Source organism: Cervus canadensis, chromosome 21 (genome assembly GCF_019320065.1).
Source record: "Cervus canadensis isolate Bull #8, Minnesota chromosome 21, ASM1932006v1, whole genome shotgun sequence".
In the NCBI taxonomy this organism is placed as follows: domain Eukaryota; kingdom Metazoa; phylum Chordata; class Mammalia; order Artiodactyla; family Cervidae; genus Cervus; species Cervus canadensis.
The window spans coordinates 4,453,611-4,481,053 of record NC_057406.1 but is presented as its reverse complement, the minus strand read 5'-3'; the positions used below and the strand labels follow the sequence as shown (position 1 = coordinate 4,481,053).

Here is a 27,443-nt window from a genome sequence, read left to right as displayed (position 1 = left end):
TACCAAAGCATTTTTCTGCAACTTCCTTTCTGGACTCAGGTACAAATGTGACCTCAAGTACAAATGTATTCTTGCCTGGAGAATCCCATGGGTGGAGGAGCCTGGCAGAGCAAAGAGTCAGACACGACTGAGCAACTGAACTGACTGAAACATACATGGTTTTGCCCGTCTTGAACTTTCTATAAATGGACTCAAACCAAAGCAGTCTTCTGCAACTTCCTTTTCGGACTCAAGTATAAATGGTACAAAAGTATTGTTGCCTGGAGAATCCCTTGGACAGAGGAGTTCGGTGGAGCCTGCTACAGTCCACGGGGTCACAGAGTCGGACACGACTGAGCATGCGCATTCCTTAGTTCACTGTTGTCACTGATGGCCCGTGGGCCCCGGGGGACAGGAAGGAGCTGCCGTCTGGGGGCTGCCCACCGCCCCACCCCCCGCCCGAGAAGCATGGGTGGATGCTGCTGCTGAGGCCGAGTCCACCTGTGATGCCAGGGAGACGGGGCCCCACTCAACAGGCTGCCGTGTCCTCCAACATGCCCGGGCAGCCTGGGGGCATCAGGGCAGCCTCCCCCAGGACACACAGATGGCACACACGGTGCCCCTCCCCCGTCCCTGGAGAGCAGCCACAGGCAGGCAGGAGGCGTGGTCTCACCTCTGCCCACTTTCTCTCCACCTCTTCTTCACCATCCCCCAAGGGATGTCCTGTACCCGAGTCTGGGTCTTCACCTCGTCCCGGGCATCACAGACACGCCTCTCCCCTCCTCACCCTTCCGCCTCTTTCCAGACTCAGAGGCAGACTCAGCATCCAGGATCATCTCCGTTTACCAGCTTTGAGTTTTCAGAAACTTTACCTCACTACAGGCAAACTTATTTCACTAAATTCTCTGAGATGCACCCAGTTTACAGTGTCTGGGCTTCCAAACTCTCTCTTAGCACTTTGCTTTTTTAAAAAATTGAGGTGAAACTGATATAACATAAAAATAACCATTTTAAAGTGAACAATTCAGTGGCATTTAGTCAGTTCACAGAGCTGGGCAACCACCACCTCCCTCCAGTTCTGAAACATTCTCATTGTTCACCACGATGCCCTCGGCTACATCTGCAGGATGGATGCTTGTCTGGTGTCCCCAGCGAAGTCTGGAAACTCCTGGAGGATGAAGAGTATCAATCATTCCCATCCCATCCTCCATCCTGGTTCAAAATCACTGACAACACACATTCAAGTCAACTGACTTGCAGCACGTGGTCACATAGTTTCGAGTGTCTCCTGAGTCTATGCCAACACCTTAAAGCACTATCGGCGTGCACCACCCATTAGCAAAGTACCCCAGGGGTCCTCGCTGCAGCCCTGGCTGGGCACTGGTCTTGGGGAGCGAGGCCACAAGAAAACCTCAATGAACAGGGTTGGGAGGGGTTGTGCTAAATCAAGGACCTGTAGAGAGACTGAGGTGTACAAAGCCAGCCACTGCTGATGTCATCAGAGGGTGTCGACTCAGGGCAGGCTGGGAGGGGCTCGGGCTCCCCGAAAGTCAAGCCCGCTGCCCCCCAACACCACAAAGTCACTTTACACAGTACCAGCAGGACTCACACACACGTCTCTCTGATCCGACTAATCAGCTATCACTCAAGACTTGCTGACAATAGGGCCGGGGTCTTGGGCACCACTCCGCCTCCCCATCTCTGCCCTGGAGCTGAGTCTCTTCACAAGGGTGAAAGTACCCTCTCCGTCTAACCCGGGACCAGGAAGCAACATCTGTCACCCGGCGCTGCCACCCAGAGTCATCAGCACAGCTAATTACCACTAATTGTAATATCGTTTCTGTCTCGCTGCTAATACATTTAGACTTGCTAATCAAATCAAACCATTCCACCTTGCTGCGTTGCTTGCCAATAAACATTTCTGCAAAGCAAGAAATAAATAACTCCCAAGCTTTGTTCTCTCCTCTCTGTAGCCACTCTCTGCAGAGACATGATTCAACAGAGTCATTTATTTATCTCTGGGACCAAAGGCACAGAAGGAATCTGAAGTGGAGCCAGCCTTTACTGTCCAGAGCTTCCAAAGAGAGAGGGAGACAGGGGAAGGGATACCTGGGGACTTGGAAGAGAAGGCGGGAAGTGGACACGGAGAGAGGGCGGGGGGAGGAGAGAAACTCACACGGGAGCCGCATGGTCTGTTCCCGTGTCACCTCCTCCCTCGCGGGGACGCACTCTCCTGCCATCGCTGGCTGGACCGGTGGCTCCTTCTCAGGACCCCCTCAGATGTCTAAGCCCCCCACCTGCACTCTCCAAGTTGGGGAGCTCTGATCTGCCAGCAGGCCTGCCCGTGAGTCTGTCGAGGGCAGGGGCTCTGTGCTGTGGGTCTGTTTCCCCAGCATCTCGCATCTCAGGAAACACTCCCAAACACTCAACACGTGGCCTCACGAGGAGACGGTACCACTCTCCTCGAGGCGACCGAGGCTCAGAGGATGCTAAGCACCCACCGAGCCACCTGTGGCCAGTACAAAGCACGACCTAAGAGTCAGTCCTGGCCTGTGCGCCTCCAGGAAGCGGGCTGGGGAGGGGCCTAAACACGAGCTACACGGGCAGCCACGAGGAAACGTGAAGGCCACAGAGCGCTCCACTCAAGGACACGCCGGAGTCAGTCTGAGAATTCTGGAACGGAAGCCTACAAAAGGTTGACCGTGAATGCAACTTATAAATGCGCCTAGTTACTATAGCAATCATGCAGAAGAATTTCCTCGCCCTACACACTGCCCCGGGGCTGAGAGAGGGGCTTGCTTCAGGAGGGCAGGCGATCAGAAGCTCGGCCAGCACCCTTCGCCCTGTTTGCCTCAAGAGCACAGGGGTGGTGGAGACGTGGAGACAGCCCTCATCCGGGTCTGCAGGCCTGGACCAAGTCGCCTCCCCATCCCCAGGCCGGTGCTTTTGCCCAGATGACAGGAAGTGCCTGGTGTCCCTGCCCTCTCTGCTTCCTGCCTGCTTCTGTTTATCTGGCAGCAGCAGTGAGGGAGGGAGGGAATGAATGAAGCAACAGAACTCGAGCAAGGCCGCTTTGTGGAACGGAGAGCGAGGGGGAAGACGGAGGGAATAACAAACCCCGAGTGCTGACTTCGAGCCAGCACATCCGCACCATCACGACCAGAGACTCTGGGAGGTGGCTGTTGTTAATAATGGGGTTTCCCGGTGGCTCTGCTGGTAGAGAACCCGCCTGCCAACGCAAGAGACGCAAGAGAGGTGGGTTCGATCCCTGGGTCAGGAAGATCCCCTGGAGAAGGAAAGGGCAACCCACTCTGGTATTTTTGCCTGGAAAAATCCATGGACAGAGGAGCCTGGTGGGCTACAGTCCATGGGGTCACAAAGAGTCAGATATGACTGAGTGCACACACATGCACACCGCTCAGTTCAGTTCAGTCGCTCAGTCGTGTCCGACTCTTTGCGACCCCATGAACCGCAGCACGCCAGGCCTCCCTGTCCATCACCAACTCCCAGAATTTACTCAAACTCATGGCCATTGAGTCGGTGATGCCATCCAGCCATCTCATCCTCTCTCGTCCCCTTCTCCTCCTGCCCTCAATCTTCCCCAGCATCAAGGTCTTTTCCAATGAGTCAGTTCTTTGCATCAGGTGGCCAAAGTATTGGGAGTTTCAGCTTCAGCATCAGTCCTTCCAGTGAACACCCAGGACTGATCTCCTTTAGGATGGACTGGTTGGATCTCCTTGCAGTCCAAGGGACTCTCAAGAGTCTTCTCCAACACCACAGTTCAAAAGCATCAATTCTTCAGTGCTCAGCTTTCTTTATAGTCCAACTCTCACATCCATACACGACTACTGGAAAAACCATAGCTTTGACTAGATGGACCTTTGTTGGCAAAGTAATGTCTCTGCTTTTTAATATGCTGTCTAGGTTGGTCGTAACTTTTCTTCCAAAGAGCAAGTGTCTTTTAATTTCATAGCTGCAGTCACCATCTACAGTGATTTTAGAGCCCCCAAAAATAAAGTTTGTCACTGTTTGCCCTGTTTCCCCATCTATTTGCCATCAAGTGATGGAACCGGATGATCCTAGTTTTCTGAATGTTGCGTTTTAAGCCAACTTTTTCACTTTCACTTTCATCAAGGGGCTCTTTAGTTCCTCTCCGCTTTCCACCATCAGGGTGGTGTCATCTGCATATCTGAGGTTATTGAGGCACAGTTACTAAACCCATTTCACACATGAGGAGCCTGAGGCTGGGAAGGTCATCCACCAACCAAAAGAGGGGGCGGGGCTGCCAGCCAGGTTCTTTCCTTCCGCTGCAGCCCAGCGTCCTCCAGCAACCCCCTTCCTCCTCCCGCCTGGATTCTCCGAGCCACAGCTTCAGCCCAAACGACATCCACACACAGGCTCAGACACATAACTAAAAAAATGAGACGCACATCCTGCATCCAATGAGGCTGTCGATTTTAATTAATTTCAGACTTTATGTGTTTCTGGCAATTATTTGTAACAAGGTTTACAGAGGGCATTTAAAATTAATTGTGATTTTTATCTAGAAATCAATGCTGATTTTTTTGAGTATCTCATTAGGGGTGAGTATGCACTACTAGAGCAGCAGGCTCGGTGGCAGGAAGGAGGCACCTGGGGTGAAGGGGGAGCCGGCAGCGGAAGACACCACAACTGCAACGACAAGATCAAAGCCAGGGGAGGCAGCAGATGAGGTTCTGGTGGACAAAACAGAATCGGGTTCAGACGGGGCCAGGTGGGAGGAAACCCACTTAATAACCTAAAATGGGGAAAGAGAGCCAGGCCCCTTCTACTCCGTGGCCTCGGCTGGGGACTCGGGGGCAGGCGCAGCCACCCAGGCCGCTCAGCCCGGGGAGCTCGGCGACCCTGTGGACACCAGCGGGAAGCCTGGGAGAGCCAGGACAGGGGACCAGGGACCCGGGCCACAGGGCAGGTGATGAGGACTCGAGATTATCTTCTGCCCTTTCTGGGATTCTTTTTTTTTTTTAAGTTTTAAAAGACATGTGCATTAAAATTCATCCTGAAAGGACCAATGCAGATGAACAGAAATGTCTAAATACATCAAAAATAGGTGAAAACAGCCTGACACCAGACTATTCACCAACTGTTAGCCCTCCTTCCACCTGGAATAGAGAAGTCACGGGACTAGAATCCAGCATCGTCTTCTGGGTTTAAATAATAAAACCGCTGATACTTGCAGAAGCCTTACAGCTAGTAAAGGTATTTGCTGCCTCCACTTTGCAGGCCAGGAAAGCGAGGTTCAGGAAGTTTCCGTGCCTTCCCCAAGCGTGTGAGGTGAGTGATCGGGGCCGAGCCTCTCCCTCCAGGCTCCAACATCCCCAGTCTTTCCCTGAGGTCAGCAAGGGCTGACAGCCATCACCAGCATCACCACAAAATCACCACCACCACCATCATCATCACCATCATCTCCAACACCATCATCTCCATCATCTCCAACACCACAAGAACCACCATCACCACCACCGCAAAGAAGACAAGATTCAATAAGGGCTGAAGAAGCATGCCGTCCATACCTTTCTGCTCGATCAGGTGGCCAGGGAAAGGGTGGCCCTCACCCAGAGCCCTGGTTCTCGAGCTCCAGGGGCCCCAGAATCTTGTGGGGAGTGTGCCTTGGGCCCAGTGGTGGAGCTCCTGGTTCCATAATGTGGGGTGACACCAGGTTTCTGCTGGCAAACGAGCTCCTGGGAGATGCAGACGCAGATGGTCAAGGGGCAGCCTCTGAGGACCCCGAGTGAAGGTGCAAGCCGGGCCTGAGTCTCTGCAAAGCCTGAAATTACTAGTGGAGAGGAGAGGGCCACCTGAGAGTTAAAAAAACGTACGTTACGTGGCCATTACATCAGTGGAGGTACTTCACACATACACGTATCTGTGTTAAAGCTTGCTCCACAATTTATCAAGTACATTTTTAAGGTGGCAAGATTACTATCTTGTTTTTCATTGAAAGTCTTAAATTCCAAGAAAAATCATGTATCATTTCCGGCACCTGTGATTTCCTTCCCGAACATCAGTGGAACCCGCTGGAGGCCAACAGAACATAAGAGGAGCAGACAGCTTCCAAGAGCCGACCCGGAATGCTCAGACCTATTGAGTGACATCAGATGTCACAAAAATAACTGCCTGGAAAGATATGCTTGCACCAAAACGTGGAATCTAAGCCTCACAGTTTTTAAAAGTAACGTCAGCAGCATTTTGTGCCACCTTCTTATCAACTCTGTGTGAGTTCCCGGCTGGGACACAAGGGGCTCTGTTGTTTGGGTGCCCATTTCAGGAACTTCAAAACTTTTCAAGCTTTTTGCTTTTTCTTTACACAAGCATCTTGTCTTCTTGTCTTTAGGATGTAACAGCAAGAGCATGTCCATCACATTTACAGTTTCTAAGGCACATCCACTGTCTAGTAATTCACACGTCACTGCTGTGAGCCTGTGTGTGAGGCAGAGATACTTCTGAGCAGCCCTGGCACCTGATACACGCCTTTGCTCCTCCAGTGTGTAGCGGGGACGACGCTTCCTCATGGAGATGTGTTGTGACGGTAAGTTACACTGGAAACACTCAGACCTGCCACAGGAAGTGGCTGATAGTGAAAAGCACGATCATCACTGATGTCATCATTATTACCATTATTACCATTATTATCACCATAATCACCACCACCTTTACCAGCATTAGCATCATTACATTAGCATCCTCACCATCCACTTTATCACCATCATCATCACCATCGTCACCACCAACATCACCATCTTTGACATGACCTTCACCACCATCCTCACCACCCCTATTTTCCCCATCATCATCATCATCACCACCACCACCATTACCTCCAACCCAAATGAAGCCAGAGGTATCTTTCTAGAGGGTAAGGAGCTGACCTGGGCTTTGGGGGATGAGCAGTGTCTTATTCAAGAGAAAAGGGTTTAGTCCAGGGAGGAGCAATGGCCTAGGCTAAGAGCAGTGACCCACAGGCATTTAGTATGTCTGGGAAACAGTCAACAGCTTTGTGTCAAGAGATGAGGTTGAAGAAGTGATCTGAAACCAGAAAATGAAAGGGCCAGTCCGTTGACTACAAAGACTTTCTGAATCTTCTTCCTTAGGCACTGACTTACAGACTGTGTTCCCTGGTGCCCAGGGTGTCTCCCACCTGTCAGTGGTCCTGGAGTTGGGGCCAGAGGCAGACTGTAGGCTGGGGCTCCAGGCCTGACCCCAGCTTCAGCACAGCGGCTCCTCAGACTCAACTCACTGGGGCAAGAGGCTAAGGCAGACGTGAAGCTCTTGCTGTGGGCGGTGGGGACCAGGAGATGGTTTTTAAGCACAGAAACGTCATGTAAGGGCTAAACTTTAAAAAGACAACCTTAGTCATGGTATGGAAGACAGACCCAAGAGGCAGTCAGGAGGCTGCTGACAAGCAGAGGTGGAGAAAAGTGAGGGAAATATTTAGGAGGCGAAACGGGCAAGATGATGGTAGGAAGCTGGGGGTGGGGATGAGAGCTGAGGCCAGGAGACCCAGAGAGATGGGTGTCTTGGAAGCTTCACGGTGGAGCATGATGGCCTGGTCTCAAGACACAGGGGGAGAACTCGCCTCTCTGGACCCCCCACCACGCACCAAGCTCTCTGCTGAGCGCCTACCACCCTCCACTCAGCCTCATCCTTCAAGTTCTACAAGCAAGTGTTCGGATCACCTCCACTTCTCAGGTGAGTAACAGGAAGCTAAGGATCGTCAGTAACTCGCTCAAGATCATAGGATGAACAAGAGTCAGAGATGGGATCTGAGAGCTGAAACCACAAAGAAGTTTTCAGGGTCAGAAAACAGAAACTACAGTTATCTGCACGCACACACACACACACACACAAACCAAACGGAACACTGGCAGACATCCTCCTTAATCTTCAAAATAATCACAGCCAACTGCACATTTCTGTCCGCTACTCCTTATGTCATTCTGTCCTCTGTGAGAGCCCAGACAACAAAAGTTTAAGAAATAGTGATACCCATGCCAGAAGCCGGTTCACTGAGAAGAGTCCGCGGGTTACTACTCTTCTCTGCACCTCGGGAGGAGCCTGGGTTGATGCTGGCAATGGGGACCTCACCTGGGCCAGGCCAGACCAGCAAAGAACGGGAACCTAGCCCGAGGAACTACTCAGAGAGCTGCTTAATGAGCAGGCTGGGGGAGACTTTCAACAGAAATCCTTGAGCCCTTTTGGTCTGGGGATGGGGAAGACCTGGCTGTGGTGGGCGGGTGGATGACAATGGCTCCAAGAAGCAGCCTCCCGAGCCCACGGGACCTCCTGTCCTCCGGTTCCGTGGACACGGCTTTTTCACCCATGAAACATGACCTTCCAATGGGTTAACGTACATGGCAATACCGGATACACAAAAATGCCGCTATGTAACGTGAGTTGTTAATGAGTGAAAAGACTCCGGGGAATTGGTGCCACATCTGCATTGACTGATCATCATAAGAGACAAAATGAAAAATAAATAACACACTATACCACTGCACAAACTACCATAAGCAGGTTACATCGTGAATGTCCATGTTTTTAACGTCAGCACAGAACTCTAGTGAGAGAAAGTCTTGCAGCTGTGCCCGCCCCTTTGTGAAGTGTGTATATGAAAGCCAACAGGCTTGGTGGATGCTTCTGCTGCATCCACGTGACCCACACCCACGTCCACTCATGCCCACACCCATGGGGCAGAGATCTGTCAGGAGCTGGGAAGCCAGCAGGGACACCCCAAGTTCCCTGGAAGGTGATGATGTCAAAACTAGGCATTCCAGGATCACGGGATGTCAGTCTGACGGAGGGGGCTAACCCTAGACTGTCTCCAGTCGGGGACGACCTGGGAAACCCCACAGGCTTCTCTCTGCCACAGGCCTGTCTAGGGTGTAAAGCAAACATCCAACCCAGTAATTCCACTTCTGGATATGTGTTCAAAATAAGTGAAACCAAAGACTCAAACAGACATCTGTCACCCCACGTTCACAGCAGCTTTATTCACATGAGCCAAAAGGTGGAAATGACTACACTGTTGATCAAGGGGTGAATGGATAAGGAATGGGTGGCATATTCACAGGTTGGAATGTTATCCAGCCACGGAAAGGAATGAAGCCCCAACACAGGCTGCAACACGGACGGACCTCAAGGACACTGCTCAGTGAAGTCAGGTACAAAAGGACAAACACTGTATGATCCCACTTGGATGAGGGACCAAACAAGGGTCATCCATTTCAGAGACAGAAAGTAAAGTGGTTGTTGGCAGGGGCTGGGGGAGGGAAACAAGGAGTTAGTGTTTGTTTAGTAGGGACAGAGTTTCAGTTCCAGAGGAGAAGAGGGTGATGGCTGTAATGTACTGAATACCACTGAATCGTCCACTTAAAAATGGCTGAGATGGTAAATTTTATGTAATACGTACTTTACCACAATAGAAAATTCAGTGTTACTTAACAAATCTATGCTGTGTTAAGAAAAGAACACACAAAAGCCCTCTAAGTGTTCATCCAAGATGAGCTCTGTGTGCCCCCGAATGGAAGCTGCAACGGTCAACGATGAGGCCGACACGGGTCCCCGCTTACGTCCAGGCTGGGCCTGTCACAGGGGACCTGCCCCCGCAGGCCGGGGACAGCCTCGGCCACTGTCCAGAGCAATGCAGCCAGGCTTTACCGCAGCCAGGGCACAACTCAGTCAGGAATGCTCGGGATTTTCACCTCTATGCACCGAGGAGGTGAAGTGAGAATGAATAAGCCTTCCCAGAGAAGGAGAGAGCTTTCCAGGGGCCGTGTTCTGGCTGGCGGCTCTGTGCCGCCGCTCACCACTTCCCCCACCTCCACGACCTCCCTGACCTCCTCCACCTCCATCACCTCTCCCACCTCCATCGCTTCCCCCATATCCTCCACTTCCATCACCTTCCCCAGCTCCATCACTTCTATCAACCCCCCACCTTTACCACCTCCTCCCCCTCCTCCATCACCTCCCCCTCCTCCATCACCTCCCCCCACCTCAGCTGGGCCCCATTTGGCCCCTCCTGCAGCCTGCCTCTGGGCTCTGCTGGCCTCTACCCCGGCGCACAGCAGGAAGACTCATCTGGGGACACGGGACAGCACCCCATGGGTTTTTTCCGTGCTGGCCAGGGGGTCAGCGGGGTCTGGATGGGGAAGGGGCTGCCAGAACCCTGAGCTTCACCTCCCTCGGGCCCTCTCTTCCAAAATGCACTTTGTAAACGTGTCAGTGAGCAACCTAAAAGAGGGAGCCGTGGTCAGGTCATAGGGCAGACTGCTGGGCCGAGTTAAAGAGGCCGACTCCTAGGCAGAGGGGACCCCACCTGGCCTGGTGTAACCCCCCACGTGCAAACACCCCCCGGACCCCTCACTCCCGACGGGAGCTTGTCACCTCCTGGGGCAGTGGGCTCTGTCCACACACTCTCTCCTGATCCTTAGAAAGTGCTGGAGGTTAAGCCAAAATTCAGCTCCATGTAACTCCCTCCAGCCCCACACCCTCTGAGGTCTTAGGAAGCACCCACTCCAGGGGAGGATTCCACAAGAGTTTGGACAGGACAGCGCTGCCCTGCCTGCCGAGCCAGAGCAGAGGCTCAGTAGGACGGTGGCGATGGGAGCAGAGCAACGCGAACGAGCCAGGGCCTGGACTGGGCTCTGCGAGCTGGGAGGGGACGGGGCCACAGGAGGGGAAGGAGATGGGCAGTGGGACCCCCACACGTAACTCAAGGAAGGCGTGACTAGGTCCAATGGTAGACGCCGTGGGTTAGCGTCCACCCAGAACCTCAGAGTGTGACCTTCTTTGGGAATCAGGTCTTTGCACATATAATTAGTTGAGATCATACTGGATGGAGGGTCCCAAAATGTAATAAGTGGGGTCCTTGTAAGAAAGTGAAAGGCGCTCAGTCGTGTCCAACTCTTTGAGACCCCATGGACTATACAGTCCATGGAATTCTCCAAGCCAGAATACTGGAGTGTGGATCCCCTTCTCCAGGGGATCTTCCCAAGCCAGGGATCGAACCCAGGTCTCCCACATTGCAGGTGGATTCTTTACCAGCTGAGCCACAAAGGAAGCCCCCTTGTAAGAAGGGAGGACCCAGACTCAAAGAGAACACGGCCACGGGGAGACAGACAGAGACCAGAGGGATGCCGTCACAAGTCCAGAAACACCTGGAGCCCCCAGAACCTAGAAGGGGCAGGAAGGACCCTCCCCTGGACCCTGGAGGGAGCACAGCCGTGCTGGTGCCTTGATTTCAGACTTCTGGCCTCCACATCGGGACAGAGTATGTTTGATCTGCCCGCCGTAGGGCGCTCTGTTACAGCGGCTGCAGGAGCCTCACCCAGCAGACAGGAGAGTTAAGACTCGGAAGGGAAGTAGCCAGCCAAGGTCCCCGGGCTCAGGAGCAGCCAGGCTGGAAGGTCCCTGCCCTGGCCCTGCTTCTGCTCCTTGCCGACCCTCCCCCTCACCCCCCGCCCCAACTCCCCGCATCTAGAACACTTCCCACCTCCACTCACAGGCCTGCTGATTACGAGGAAAGATCTGTAAATGTCCCCACTTCCGCCGCAGCCAAATTAGTGTCATTACAGGAAAGAAGTCCAGATAAAAATACCCAAACCCAGGGCGCATTAGGGAGAGCTTCAGCCCATCCCCAGGGCAGCCTGCAGCACCCCATAGACCTAGGCAGCCGCCCACCTTTCAGACCGGGGCGCCCATCCCCCTCCTGCCGGCCAGCACGGTGCCCTGCGCCGGGCACCCCGTTTGCCTTTTCCATCAACTAAACAAAGCAGAAGAGATGTGAACACAGCCTTGGAAAATCGGGTCAGCACATTCCTCCCTCCAGTCGCCAAAGAAAGTCAGTGTGGGGGGTGGGGGAGAGCTGGGGGTGGATAAATTACTGTGCCCGAGTCCAGCTGCACCAGGATGTAATAAAATGTGTTGCTAAGATACAAGTGCCAAAGAAGTTCATTAAAGGACACTTTAAACCGAGCTGCCAGACTCTTCTCCCTTTAAATGCTGCTTATTTGGTACCGTCCCTCGTGTTTATAATTAGATCCGCAATATGAGAGCGTGGCCTCCATTCAGGCCCACTCAGCAGACTCATTAATAAACTAACTTCAACAAGCCACTGGCTTCGGCCAGGGCTTGGGGTGAGGGGGGGCGGGACTGTTTTTATTTACAGAAATAGATTTGAGGGCCACTTCTTTATCTAAATAAGAAACGAAGGCTCCTAAGGAACCTCAACGGCCCTCCAGCCCCACTATCAACTGTTTAGTTCTAACAGCGCTGGGGGCTCCAGGGTGGGGGTGTTGGGGGGAGCAGGCGGCTCAGGGGGCGCCAGGGCGGCGGGCTCACTGGACCTCAGGGCTCACCATCAGACTCCTACAAGCCCGGGAGCTCTGAATGTCAGCATCACGCAGGAAATGACTAGGTCACGACCCAACCTGATGGAGCCGGCGGACGGACACCGGACCCCACTGGGAGGTCAGCACAAGTGCCTGCTTCCGCTGGGCCTGGACGATGAGGGGGAAGCCAGGTGTCCAGGGCCTGGGGAGGGGCTGTGGAAGGGCAGTCGGAAGAGGTGGGTTTGGTCCGGGCTGTAGGGGTGTCCTTCCGGCCAGTGCATTTAGAAAAAGCCTGAATGTTCTGCCCACATCTAAACTGCAGATTTCTCCTTAGCAGGGGTTTCTGCCTCTCTTGGGGAGAAGGAAACGGCAACCCACTCCAGTATTCTTGCCTGGAGAATCCTGTGGACAAGGGAGCCTGGGGGGCTGCCATCTATGGGGTCGCACAGAGTCAGACACGACTGAAGTGACTTAGCAGCAGCAGCTGCTGCTGCCTCTCTTGAAAAAAAAAATTTAAAAAGCAGGCTGCCTGGGGTCCATGCCGCATGACAGGGGTGCTGCCGGGCCTGGCTGCCCCTGGGCCCAGGGCATGTCTCCCCAGCAGGCCCACCCGCAGGGTCAGGGTCTTCAGTCCTGCAAGAGGCAGGGCATCCCAGGCGGTGATTGGGCCAGGACGGAACCCCAGATGAGCCTGGGCGTTTCTGAACCACAAAACCTCAGTGCAGGGCCCGCCAGCCCAGCCTCCCATCCAGCCGCCGCTGGTACGCCCTCCCCTTTACCATGAGGTGCTGGACGGGTGGTTGAAGGTCCCAGAACAACCATTTCGATCCCCAGGCAGAGCCCTCAGAAAAAGAATTCGCCAGCCTGGGAGCTGAAATCTGCCTTCTGGTACCTTCCGACTTCTGTACTACATTCTGCCCCTTGAAAGGGCCGCTTTGGGACTTCTCTGGTGGTCCAGTGCCTAAGACTCCACGATCCCCGTACGGGGGGCACAGGTTCCATTCCTAGTCAGGGAACTAGATCCCACATGTTGCAACTAAGACCTGGGGCAACCAAACAAACAAATTTTTTTTAAAAAAAAGAAAGAACTATTTCTTGTTCTTCATGGCGACCAGTCGGTGATTTAAAGGCAGGGGCAAGCCGTCTGGAGAGGTCGGTCCCCGCCCTGTTCCATCCGCTCCAGGACTTCCTTGCTTAGCTGTCACGGACTCTCCTGGGCACACTGGCCTCCCCGAGAAACGCCCGGCACAACCCGTCTCAAGGCCTTTGCACCGGCTGTTCCCTCTGCCCAGGACACTCTTCCTGCAGGGAGTCACAAGGGTCCGTTCTCCAACTTCTTCTGTAGGCCTTGAGCCACACCTGAGGGCCCTCTCGACCACCCTATTTAAAACAGCTACCTGCCTACCCCCCTACCTCCCCCATGCTACCTCTGCCGGAGCCCCCATCACCTTCCCACCAACTCTGGGACTCATTTATGAGGTTTCTTGCCCGTTATCTGTTTCCCTTCTGGGACTGTGAGCACGCCTCTGTCCACCGCCATGTCCCCAGCGCCCAGCGCCGAGTGGGTGCCCCATAGCATGTGCCAGATTGTCACCACTTGGCCGCCCTCACCATCTGAGTGTTCTCTTCTGCACGTGCCGGTGGGCATGCCCCGGAAGAAAACGTCCAAGAGCCCGAGACACAGGGCTCTCTGCCCCGCTGCTCCCTTCCAGCCCCAAACACCACACCTGCCTGGCCCCCAGGTCCAGCTCCTACTCCCAGCCCCAGGCAGGGGCTCCCTGCAACGTGCCCGCCGCCCAGCGCCTGCGGCTGTAACAATGTCCAGGGCCCCCCAACCTCTGTCCACAGCAACACGTGTGACTGCTCTGCCCGCTGTCTTGTCCATCCCCATCAGGAAGGGGACGAACCTTCCTGAGCCCGTGTCCCCTTCGCAGTGACAGCTGGGAGAAGGAGGTGGGTGATATGAGCAGATAAGGCTTGGTGAAGGCTGTCAAACTAGCTTAAGGAATAATCCTGCGTTCATCTGGGTGCATTTATCACTCTGAGACGCATTCATCACAGAGGAGAGTTGGTACCACTGATTGCAGGGAAGGCGGCTTGTTACTGGGTAACCTGCATCTCACATTAAATTCTGGATCACAGTCTCTAATATGTATATATTTTTAATTGCATTTTCAAGTTCATTTACATGTGCAGATTGGCTTTCCGCCTGAGTGACATCAAAGGGAAACAGCGCCCTCCCTCCCTTCCTCCCCACCCCCCCATCCCTGCCTTGTTTTCTTTCCTGGGGCAAAAAGCTTCTCCCCAAATTGATGATGGCGTCCCCCACGGACAGCCTGCTGGGATGCAGCCACCAGGGGGGCCCCCAGAGACACCCCACATCTGCCATTTCAAGAAACTTTCTGCTGCCTCCACCCAAGAGATCGAAAGGCAGCCATGATTTCTCCTGAAGATTGAGCTACACCCACCCTCTCCGAATTACTGTCTTTTATCATCACCTTTTCTATGTTGGAGGGTGACTTTGCAAAATCCGTCAGATACTTTCCTGTCTGTGATGTGTAGGTTACAACCTTGGCCATACACACACCCACCACCAATCTTTACTTCCAAGAGTGGACTCATGTGCAGGCATGGACCTTTCTGCAATTTACCTCCACCTACAGATCAAAGGTCAATCTGATGGAATACGTCCCATAAAACAGACAGTTCCAGAATGCACCATGGCCTGCGGAGTAACTGCTCTGAAAGTCTGATCACTGTCTGAATACCACCGCGTCGAGCCCACTTTGGCCCTGCTGTTGGCATAGGACATCATGTGTGGGACCCCAGAACATCAATGTGTGGGACCCCAGAACATGTCACCCAGCAGCCACTCATGTGGGCAAGCCACCTGTGAAACAGCAGCGAACAGAATTCAGTGGCTTAAACAAAACCAGCGGCCTTCCTGCTGCGCTGCGGTCAGGAAGACAGGGGCCCTGAGGCCCCCGAGCGCCATCACCCCCCTGACTCGGGGCTGATGTTTCAGCTGGGAGAAGGGGGCTTCGGGAGGCACCCTGGAAAGGCCCCCTAGTCTCACCTACCCTACGCTTTACACAGGCAGACAACATCTGGGGGACTCCTGCCCTCAGTCTCTACCGAATCCCAAGCTTCAGGCCCAGTCCCAGCTGTGGACACACACAAATCCCAGCTTCGTCCATGGAGACAAAGAGGAACTCAGGGCTTTGGTGCCAACAAAAAGCCACAGGTGCCAGGCTACTTACCCAGGCAGCGGCATCCCGGGGACACCACCAGATCCCTGCTTCTCATGTGACTGTTAATACCCTGTTGATAACATCTCCCTCTAACGGCTGTCCCACTACAGGCGAGAATCGCACCCAGCATGCAAGACACGTGCCCTCACGACCCTCAGGACAGCCCTGCCCGGGAAGCAGCATCGTCCCCACTTTAAACCAAGGACCCAGACAACCGGCCCCTCCTAGGCTACTGGGGGCTGAGGACCACTCAACCCTGAACAAAAAAAAAGAAAAATATCCCCCATGGATGTACTTCTTTCTGCTGCACTTTGACAAGACCAACACAGGTGCCAAGCCAAAAAAAAAAGAAAGCAAAACGCAGCCCATCTGAGACTTCAGGGACGCCCGCTGGTGGCGCTCAGAGGTCATCACGGGAAGGAAGCCACATCAGCAATTTCTCACCACACTCAGGAAACTGCAACACTCGGGAAACAATAAGTAATGAACCCAAAGAAGGGGGAAAAAACCAAACTCAAGGAAGCATGTTTATTCCCTTGGAGAACAGAGGCCATTTCAAAATGAAAAGATGCCTCCCCCGTACAAAACAACAGCAATAATAGTAAGAAGAAAAACTGAAGCAGCCACGCAGGGAGGGGCTCAGGCCCTAGCAGGATGAGAGAGCGAGGCTGGAGGTGCATTTGCTTCGGGGGTCAAAGCCAAACCTCCTGCCGTGGACTCAGCTTCTCCACTGCGGAGACCCCTCTCTGCACCCAGCCTGCCCCACGCTCCCCCCCGCCCCGGGTACCCGGCCCCTCCAACGTTCCACGACCTTCCAACTCAGCGTGAAGCTCCCACTCGTCATCACAAATGGCTGAGAACTCACGGGTGGTTCCCTCTGACATCCTAACCCCGTTTTCTTTTACTGGGACCTGCGCCCAGGCATGGCATGACTCCGAACTCTTCGGACACAGAGCCAGAAGGGCCGTCATGTCTCCCCTGCGGGGTCCAGCACAGGGCTGAGACTGTGAGGCCACCGTGACCCCGAGCTGGCCCGCGGCTCCTCCACTTACCAGCTGTGTGACCTCGACAGGCCGCTCAACCTCTCTGGGCTTCCGCCACCCCCCAAACAAAAAGGCAGCCCCCACCCCCACAAAGGGCAGGGCCAATAGGGACCCACTTGGTCCGTGGAGACCACTGGCAGGGCCTCGCCCAGGGTCAGCATCGGGTGGGAAAGCTGCGACCTGTGACGCCCAGGTCCCACTTGTTGAGGACTCGCCGTGGCCAGAGCTTCACGTCTCGTCTCATTTAATCCTGGCGGGTGCCGCGTTGGGTCTTTGGAGCGCTTCCCATGGGCCGGCACGTGGCTGCCTCACGCACCGCGCTGTTGGTTACTTTATTTTACAGCCCTTGAAGCACGAAGCTGAGTTTACAACTCCAGCCCGTCGTAGAGCCTGCGCTCAACCCGTTTCTTACACGCCTCTCGGAGACAAGAGCCGAAAGCCTTGTGAGGACTTCCCTGGCAGTCCAGTGCTTAAGACTCCGAGCTTCCACTGCAGGGGGCACAGGTTTGATCCCTGGTTAGAGAACTAAGATCCCGCAGGCCACCCGGTGGCCAAAAAAACACAAACCAAAGCCTCCTTAGTGGGACTAAGGAAACTCAAGAGACCGCAAGGAAAATCAAATCCAGGCTCCTATTTCCTTAAAAGCTATAAATTCCAAACAGGGTGGGGGAGGTGAATAGTAGCTGTCCCCCTCCCCAGAAAGCTACCTGTATCCCCAAAGTCCTCCCGTGTCTGGGGCAGGGGCCTCGGAGCGCGAGCCAACACACAACCCTCAAGCTCCCCTTGTGTGGCCAGGGCATGCCTGAGACACTGCCCCCGCAGAAGGGCCCCCACCACGAGCACGGCCCCGTGATGGGTTTCAGTAGGCAGATCGGGCGGCGGCCACGTTCAGCATCACTCACATGAGTGGGGTGACAACCCGCAGCAAGCCTGCGATTCAGTCCTGGAAAGACAAAGGCGCTGGAGAAAAAAACTTGCTAAACCACAGAGCTGATCATCGTAGCCAGCAGCTCTAATGAGGCATCGTGGGATTACCAAAGTTATTATCAGAGTCATCGCAGTGAAAAAAACTCCAAGTTAATTGAAATCAATGGTACCATTCCGACAGCAGGTGTTTTAAGAGGCTCACGCATCAAAGTCGACTCCTTGGACTGGGAGAGAAGACGGCACCGCCACCGTACCGGCAGTCATGAGCAGCAACGCCCCGAAGCGGGACCAGCAACAGAGCAAATGTTCCAGCCCCGCAGGCCCAGGGCAGGGTGTGGCAGGCGTGTGCTGGGGGCACCAAGGCAGCCAACGCGTCCTAAGTCATTTCAGTTGTGTCCAACTCTCTGCGACCCCTTGGACTGTTAACTCTCTAGGCTCCTCTGTCCATGCGATTCTCCAGGCAAGACCACCAGAGTGGTTTGCCATGCCCTTCTCCAGGGGATCTTCCCCACCCAAGGATCAAACCCAGGTCTCCTGGCAAGAACACTGGAGCGGGCTGTCATTTCCTTCTTCAGGGGATCTTCCGGACCCAGAGATGGAACCCATGTCCCTTACGCCTCCCTGCATCAGCAGGTGGGTTAAAGAACTAGCACCCCCGCAGTCAACACAATTCTCTTCTAATCAACCCCTTCGCTCTGCTTGGTAGTTTAGATACACTTGCTCATCTATGATCTGGATTCATCTCAACAACCCGGTGAGGCAGTTTTAACCACTACACCCGCTTTATAGAGGACGCACAAGGACTTGCTGGAAGCTACTCCGCCAGAGGCAGGGGGCCGGCTAGAGGTGGGGCAGGGGCTGAAACAGAGGGCACCCTCTCGGGGCCCTGAGCCGTCTGACCTTGGGGAGCTGCCCTTCTCTGACCTGCCCTGCAGGGAAGACCCACCCACCCAGCCTGAGTCAAGTCATGAGACGACCCCGACAAATCACATCGTGTACATCAAAGAGGTGTCGGAACAGGCTTGCCGGAGAACATGGGTGCTGGACATAGCCGGGCGCTGGGTGTGCAATCAGAATCTTGCTTCTCACACACTCGGATGTCACCTCCTCAGGGCGACCCCGGGCACCTCCTCACAGCACATTGCCGTGGGCTGAGTCCGCTGCAAAACCTCTCCCATGCAGAGAGCTCACGGGACAGGTCACAAGGGTTACACCTGTCTCCCCCACTACCTGTGAAACTTGGAGTGAGCAGAGACCCGGTGAAACCACTTTGGAAGGGTGAAGCCTCACACCATGAGATGTTGTTGTTACCAACAACATCACCCCCGCACCCCCCACCAGGCAGGGGCTCATGAAATGCTTGTGGAATTAAACCGAGTTGTTTCCAAGAGGTGCCCAGCACACAATGTCAAGGGTAACAAGCAAGTGTAGTGGCAGCATGCTCAGGAGCGTGCCCACAAGGCATGTTTCTCCAAGTTACACACACTGCGTGTACAGACCGCAGCCTACGAACACCCCAGGGCCAGGGCTGCTCTGGGCCACGTGCCCGGAGCGGGCACAAGAGGGGTCACGGTCCACGACCCTCACACCTGCGCTGCGGAAGTCTTCCCCCAACAAGCAGGTGTTGCTTTCACACTAAAAACTTTGTGAAAAACAGAATTCTCCCTGAGCTCCTAATGCTACAGAAATGATAGGAAGCATGTTAACCGCTGCCTTCCTCAATAAGGTTCTACTTAAGCTGGAGAAAGGTAAATTATTTTTCTTCAACAAATCCTTCTTTTCATGTGCATAATATAACCCTGGACAAATGATCAACTGATTTTATATATACGGCATAGACACCGTGCATATGTACTGGCACAGATCAATATACAGTTGACCCCTGAACAATGCAGGCTTGAACTGCATGGGTCTACATCTTTTTCAGTAGTAAATACTGCAGTCCTACGTGATCCACGGCTGGTTGAGCCCAAGGATACCGAGTCCCTGCCTTATATGGAGGACCAACTGTATGCACAGTGTCTGCATGGAGGGTCATCACCTCTGACCCCCCTGTTGTTCAAGGGTCAACTGTACTATTTGTTATTATACAATTTATAAAGAGTCTAAACAAAATCAGTAATAAAAGCGCAACCATGTGTCATGTACAGACATGCACACTTTTCTTCCTTAAACCAACCGAGCAGAGTTGCCCCGAGTCACCTTCCAGAAGCTTCTAGAAACGTCCCCCACTCATTTCTCAGCGGTAAGGAGCTCTGCTGAAGGCAGGAGGAGGAGGGTCAGCACACTGCCCCCTGCCCTCAAGCCTGTCATGTGCTGGTCACCCAAGTCCAACAGCCTCCTCTCCACATCACACACGGGGGTCACTGTCCCTGCAAGGGCCTCCCACACAGGTGACAGACGCCAGGGCGCACGTTCAGCTGCCTGGGCCACACAAGGAGTGAGTTCAGCCCTCCTTCACCCTCCTCCGGACTTCCCTGGTGGCTCAGAGGGTAAAGTATCTGCCCACAATGCAGAAGACCCGGGTTTGATCCCTGGGTCAGGATGATTCCCTGGAGAAGTGATCAGCTACCCACTCCAGCATTCTTGCCTGGAGAATCCCATGCACCGAGGAGCCTGGCGGGCTACAGTCCGTGGGGTCGCAAAGAGTCGGACCCGACTCAGCAACTAACACACCTGCTCCCTCCTCCTCCTCCTAAGCTGCCCTCAACAACTAAAGCCCCAGGTCGCCTCCCAGACCTGGCACAAAACCCAGGCCTTTGCTCAGCTTTCAGTGTCTTCCTGGTTCCAGCCCCAGCCTGCCTTCTCTGCTGTCTGTCTGTCTGTCTCTCTTCCACGGTTCAACTGCTAGAAACTCGCCAGCACCTCCCGGTTTCCTTGGGCCATTAGCCCTCAGCTTGGGCACCAGCTCCTCCCAGCACGACCCCAGGCATCCTGGAAGCCCCTTCTCCACCAGGAAGGTGTCTCTCATCTCCAGGGGCCTACACAGCACGGTTTTCACAGAATTTTCTGGAATTCCCTTGACACATGGTCATCCATACCTCACTCCCTTGTGAGGTTTCCAAGACCAGGCGAGCTGCTAGTCTTATCTCTGTGCGGCTCATTCCAAACACAGGATTTTAAAAATCTGTTTACTGCATGCCTACAGAGGACAACTCCCGGGGACTCCTCTGGGGCTGGCTGCTTGACCCGCCAAGCCGCACATCCATCTTCTTAGTCATTTGCCTGTTCCACCAACATGCATGCAGCACCACGAGGCACTGCCCTCGGAACCCGGGGGAGGGGGCAGAGAGCACAGCCCCCGCCCCTCAGGGAGCTTAGGGTTTAGCAGGGACAGTGGACTTCCATGAAAAGATGAAGACAGTGATGGTCGGCGGTCTCCAGAGTGGAAGATGTTTGTGGTACCCGAGGCCAAGGAGCAGCACTGTGCCGGGGGTCGGGGGGCGCAGGTGAGGATCCCAGCGCAGAGGCCGAGCAAGGCCAGCCCCCACAGAGCATCGGGAAACCACCAGAAGGGCTTCCACAAGGAGCACTGTCATCTCGATCTGGTTTCAAGACGCTCACGCTAATGGAAGATGAACCGCAGAGGCCCAAGGAAATGTGGTGCGCTCTTCCGAGAGCCTGGGGCGGGGGCGGGGGGGGAAGCATCCGAGTGCCCATCAGCTGGTGAACGGGTGCAGGACGCGGTCTCCCGTACGACGGAGGGCACTCAGACATAACGAGGAGCCAAGTACGACACGCCACAACCTGGGTGGGCCTTGAAACCTTCTGCTCAGTGAAAGCAGCCCAACAGATAAAACCACACGATACGATTCCACTCGTGCACGTGCAGAACGGGTAACTCTACAGCGACAGAAAGCAGACCTGCAGACAGAAAGTAAATGAGTGGATGCTTGGGGCCTGGTGCGGGGATGGGACGGGTGAGACCCAAAGGGTTTCTTACTGAGAGGATGAAAATGTTCTCAACGTTTTTTCTTAATTTTTATTAGAGTATAGTTGATCTACGATGTTCTGTTAGCCTCTGTTGTACAGCAGAGTGAATCAGTTATGTTGATTTTGCGGTTTAGTCATCGCTAAGTCGTCTGCGACTCTTGTGAGCCCATGGACTGTAGCCCGCCAGGCTCCTCTGTCCATGGGATTTCCCAGGCTAGAATACTGGAGTGGGTTGCCATTTCCTTCTCCAGGGGGTCTTCCCAACCCAGGGATGGAACTCACGTCTCCTGCGTTGGCAGGCGGATTCTGTACCACTGAGCCACCTAGGGTGACAGAGGATGAGATGGTTGGATGGCATGACCGACTCGATGGACATGAGTTTGAGTAAACTCTGGGAGCTGGTGATGGACAGGGAGGCCTGGTCTGCTGCAGTCCATGGGGTCATGGGGAGTCGGACACGACTGAGGGAATGGACTGAACTGAACTGAGCCACCTGGGAATCAGTTATATATATATCTCTCTCTCCACTCTTTTTTAGATTCTTTTCTCACATAGGTCACCACAGAGTACTGAGTAGAATTCCCTGTGCTATACAGTAGGTCCTTAATGGTTATCTATTTCATCACAGTACTCTGTACATGTCAGTCCCAATCTCCCAGTTTACCCCACCCCTCTGCCCCCACTTCCCTCTCTGGTAACCATAAGTTTGCTTTCTACATCTGTGACTCTACTTCTGTTCTGTAAAGAACTTCATTTGCACCAATTTTTTAGATTCCACATATAAGCAATATCACACATTTGTCTTTTTTACTGATTTTTCAGTATGATGATCTCCATTGCTGCAAGTGGAATTATTTTGTTCTTAGAGACATCACTTCACCAACAAAGGTCCACCTAGTCAAAGCTATGGTTTTTCCAGTAGTCATGTATGGATGTGAGAGTTGGACCATAAAGAAGGCTGAGCGCCAAAGAATCGATGCTTTTGAACTGTGGTGCCAGAGAAGATCTTGAGAGTGCCTTGGACTGCAAGGAGCTCCAACCAGTCCATCCTAAAGGAAATCAACCCTGAAAATTCACTGGAAGGACTGATGCTGAGGCTGAAGCGCCAATACTTTGGCCACCTGATGCGAACAGCCAACTTACTGGAAAAGACCCTGATGATGGGAAAGACTGAGGGCAGGAGGAGAAAGTAGCAACAGAGGATGAGATGGTTGGATGGCACCGCTGACTCAATGGACATGAGTTTGAGCAAGCTTCGGGTGAAGGGGATGGACAGGGAGGCCTGGCGTGCTGCAGTCCGTGGGGTCAAAGAGAGTCAGACACAACTTGGCAACTGAACAACAACAATGGCTGGGTAATACTCTGAAGTAGTATTCTGGCCACCTGATACAAAGAGCTGGCTCAGTGGGAATGACCCTGATGCTGGGTAAGACTGAACGCAAAAGGAGAAGCGGGTGGCAGAGGATTAGCTGGTTAGATAGCAACACCAACTCAATGGACATGAATCTGAGCAAACTCTGGGAGATAGTCAAGGACAGAGGAGGCTGGTGTGCTGCAGTCCATGGGGTCGAAAGAATCTGACACAACTGAGCGACTGAATGATAACAATATTCTGAAAATATTCTAAAACTGATGGTGGTGATTGGTTGCAAATATCTGTGAAGGTATAAAAAATACTTGACTGTACACTTTAAATGGGTGAAGTATGCAATACCTGAATTCTATTTCAATAATGCTTTTAAAGTGGATGCAGTGAGAAGGCTACTGCAATCTTCCAGCTAAGAGATAATGGGGGAGGGACCAGAGGGGTGGAAAGATGGAGGGGAAGAAGACTCCAGGAAAACAGCGCCTTGGATAAAAGTGTGGGTCCTAGAGACTGGCTATGGCGGGGGTTGGCGGGGGGAGTAACGGGTCACGGCCAAGCAGGGGGCACTTGGGGAAAGCCAGGACTGAGCCCCTGCTGTCTCAACCCTACGCTCATTTCCAGACTATGAAAGATGGAGAAAGCATCAGTTTTCTCCTTCCCCTGTAAAGGTGCTGTTTGAAGAATGACATCTTGCACTCTAGGTGAGAAAGATTGACATTTAGCCTCCTGGATTCGTGCAGACACAGGGTCGGAGCCTGGAGAATGGAATGTCCTTTAATGGAAGGGCTGAAAACAACTGGGGAGTGTTCAGAACAGACCCACCCTGCAGTTCTGTTCAGTGAACGCTTCCACCGTGGGACCCCTTGGGTGTCCACCGTAGCTAGTGAATCACAGTGAAGACATGATTCAGTGCCTGAGCAAATGCCACATACATAATACCTTTCAAGAAGACGTATTTTTATTGCTGTACTTGAGGACAGCCCCTCAGAATCCAGAGTTCATCAAATCGATGCATCGGGCAGCATGCAAGGCCCCAAGTTCATTGGGCGGTGGGGTGGGGAGGAGGGGGGTCTCTCTGCCAGACCAGCACGGCCTGCAGTTCATACCAGAGGTCCTCTCACTCCAAGGTGAAGCTGAACTTGCGTGAAGATGCCTGCTTCACATGGCATTTAAGTGTTGTGCTGAGAACTCCGAAGAGGAAGGAAAGGAAAAAAAAAAACCCTGCAGTATTTATGATGGGCCTGTTATTTACACGGAAGTGCTTGTTGCTTGACAATTTAGATAAAAATGTTACTGCCTCTCTGCATGTGCTGCAAATTCATGGCGTAAAACCACTGGAGCAACTAATGGAGTCTTCACACATCATATCTTGTTAAAGACGAGGGGTCCTTCCTCCATCCGGGTCACAGCCCAGTGGTGGTGGGGGGCCACCCAGGAATGCAACCTGGCCATTGAAGGCTGCTGACCAACTGCCCACAGCTCCTGCTTTTTTTAAAAAAAAAGAAAAAACACGAACTCTGTTTTCAAACAGCCTGGCCACCACGGGCTACTGACCAACTACCTGCAGCTTCCTCTTTTTTTTTTGAACAAAAAAAAAGTGAACTCTGTTTTCAAACTGCAAGGTCCTACAGATGCTGGTTTCCCAGTTACCCCCTAGTACAGCAATGGTGGAAGAAATGCTGGACACTCACACACAATTTGTATCTCTCTACTTCTGACCAACGAACAACCTATCTACTCCTAGGAGTCCTGGAAAAACATCTTCAGGCCCTCGATCATGCTTCCAGAAGTAACTGAAAAAAATTCCAGTGCCAAGGGCACAAATGGGAAATTGACGGCTAGGCACCAAAAAGATAATACTCGTTGCTATTGTATTTCTAACAAATGTGGATAATGAGGTCATCCATCCGTTTTACTAACCAGTTCATCACCTTCATGTGCACTTTTAATTGAAACTTAACCTTTATATGCCATCGTCCAAGCGACAGCAGGACAGAAATACATACATCTCCAGAGGGGAAGATGGTGTGAGTTTTTCTCCAAGTAAATCTCTCAAACGACACTACCCTTACTTTTCTGTTGAGTTGAAAGCAAACTCTGAAACGCTACTGGCTTTTTCAGCTCTGATCGTCCATTCCAGCTCCTTGGGCCGGTGCGGGGATAACCAAGCAGAGCCCATCACCCCTCTTCGAGAGACCCCCGGTGCAGCCCTTAATCCCCTCCAAGGGCTCATCCCTCCGACCCTTTCCCCAGCCAAGCTGCCAATCTCCACCAAACTCTCCCAAGGAGACAGAGGTGAGTAAATGTTAAGTCTACCAACTCATTTCATAGGTGACCTCTGAAAGATTCCACCGCGGAGCTCGGGAGAGCCGAGGCAGCTTTATTAGCATGCTGCACCACGGCCCCAGCTCCCTCCCTCCCTCTTTTATGAGCCCCTGGTATATAAAATGCCACAAAGGAAAAAGGAAAAACAACACGCTCACAGCGACAAACACAAGTTCCAATGGCCAGGACAAACGCTGGCCGCTTCCCAGACGTTATTTTTAGTCATTTCAGAGAGAAATATTTTTAAAAGGTCAGGGAACAAAAGTTTTCCTTGTTCTCTTTCTTCCTTTTTTTAAACACACACTCACACACACAAAAAAGATGGAGGTACATTCCGTTCAGCAGCATCCTTCTCCGAGTTCAGATTTAAAGGCAAAGGCAGACCGGAGTAGGACGGCCCCTCCCCCCCCCCCGCCCCCACCAGCGGCACCCGCAACCTTCAAACACGATTTTCAAATGTTTCTCTCCCCGGCCTCATCTAAATTCAGGCATGACAGATAATAAATAGCTACTCATTTACTATCATCATAAAAATTTAAACAGCCTGGAAATAGTTGCTACAATACAGAACGGAGCAAACCTAAGCTCCGAAAACCACTCCAAATAGTAAAACTATTCCCACGTATTGTAGAAGCACACATAAAGGGACATTGTTGCGAAGAAAGCTGCCGGCTTAGTGGAATTTTCTCTTTTAAATCTTCTACTCCGAGCAGAAGAGTCAACAACTTGCCGTTTTACCCAGTTGGGGGTGGGGGGGGGAAGGGAGCTTAGGAACCCTCAGCTATCACACGGTACCAGATTTGGTGATGGATTTTTTTTTTTTTTAAGTATCTGATTTGATTTCACACAGTGATTAAACATCTTTGTGCTCAGCGGAGAAGGGTCTCCCAACCCCTCCCCCTCCAAAAATGGCATCAAAGCAATCAAAATGGTAATGCCCAGCCTGGGTCCCCTCCCCGCTCCCCCACCCCCCCGCGAACTCCCCGACTTCGCCCGAGCCGCGCGCCAGGCGCCCCCCCCTCCTCCGGCGGGAATGGAAGCTTCCACTCCCGGGCGGGGGCGCGCGGCCGGGGAGGGGGGCCGCGGCACCGCGGGAAAGGGGTTAACGCGTTCGTCCCCACCCGTGCGTCCAGCCCAACGCCCCCGACCAGGCGCCGACCCGCGGCCACAGCCGTCTTTCTTTCCGCAGCCCCCGGCCCCCTCCTTCTCTTCTGCACGCCCCCCTTCCACCACTTTGCAACTTTAAAAAGACTCGAAACGCACACCCGGCCTCCGAGTTCTCCTTCGCCGGGGTCGTCACCACCCCCCGCCAGCCACGTCCACCTCTCTCCCCTACACCGACCATCCCCCCGGGGAGAGGGGGGGCCTTCGGATCCGGCCCGCCCCCGACCCGGAGTTAAGGGAGCGAGAAGGGGACCGGATCGGGGGGCGGGGGCGGGGGCGGGGGCGGGTGCGGTCCAAGTTTGAGGCTGACGCCGGCTGCCGGCATTCCGAAGGAAGCGCGATCGAAGGCCCGGGGGGCTGGAGGGGGGGCTCGGCGAGGCGGGGCGGGGGCAGCGGGCCCGCGGGGCGGACGGAGGGAGGGGGAGGAGGGGGAGGAGGGGGCCGCGGGGACGGAGCCGGCGCCCCAGCCCCCGCCAGTCTCGGAGCCCGAGAGCGCCATTGGCTGCGCTGCTCAAAGTTCTCGGCTTGGGGAAGGGGCGGGGGTGCGAGTGCGGGGAGGGGGCGTGGGGGGAGGGGCGCGGAGGGGGAGGGGAGGGGCGGGGGGCGGAGAGGGAGAGGGGGCGGGGCGCGCGGCCGGCCGCGCTCCGGCGGCGGCGGCGGCGGCGGCCTCTGTTCGCGGTGCTGAAACCCCTCTAGCGCTGAGCTCCGCGCAACTAAGTCACAATGGACAACTTTTCCTCGCCGAGGGGGCCGGGAGGGGTTGGCGGCCGGGCCCCCCGTCCCCCGTCCCCACGGCAAGCAGCTCCTCGCGGGCCCCAGTGGACACCCGGTACCCGGAGACCCAAAGTTGGGCAGAACCGAGGGGTCCCGGGGGCGCCTTTCTTTTGTTCCCCGGGAGCTGGCTGGCGTCAGGTTCCGAGAATAAAAGTGATGCCGGAGAAGTGGGAGGGGAGGGGGGAGCCCGGGGGAAGAACGATTTCTTTAAATTAAGATTTGCGGCGTAAACCCCCCCCAAAAAAATCCACTTCCAAGGAGTTTGGTGTCCAGGCCCGAATGACCGCCCCCTCTTTCCGCACCCTAACGCCCG

General features: G+C 53.9%; 1 protein-coding gene across 2 annotated transcripts in view; it reads right to left on the bottom strand.

Moving 5' to 3' along the window:
* PHF21B (PHD finger protein 21B) overlaps positions 1 to 27,443 on the bottom strand; it is an 81,574-nt gene that overhangs the window by 52,329 nt on the left and 1,802 nt on the right. The gene's annotated exons all lie outside the window — the stretch shown is intronic.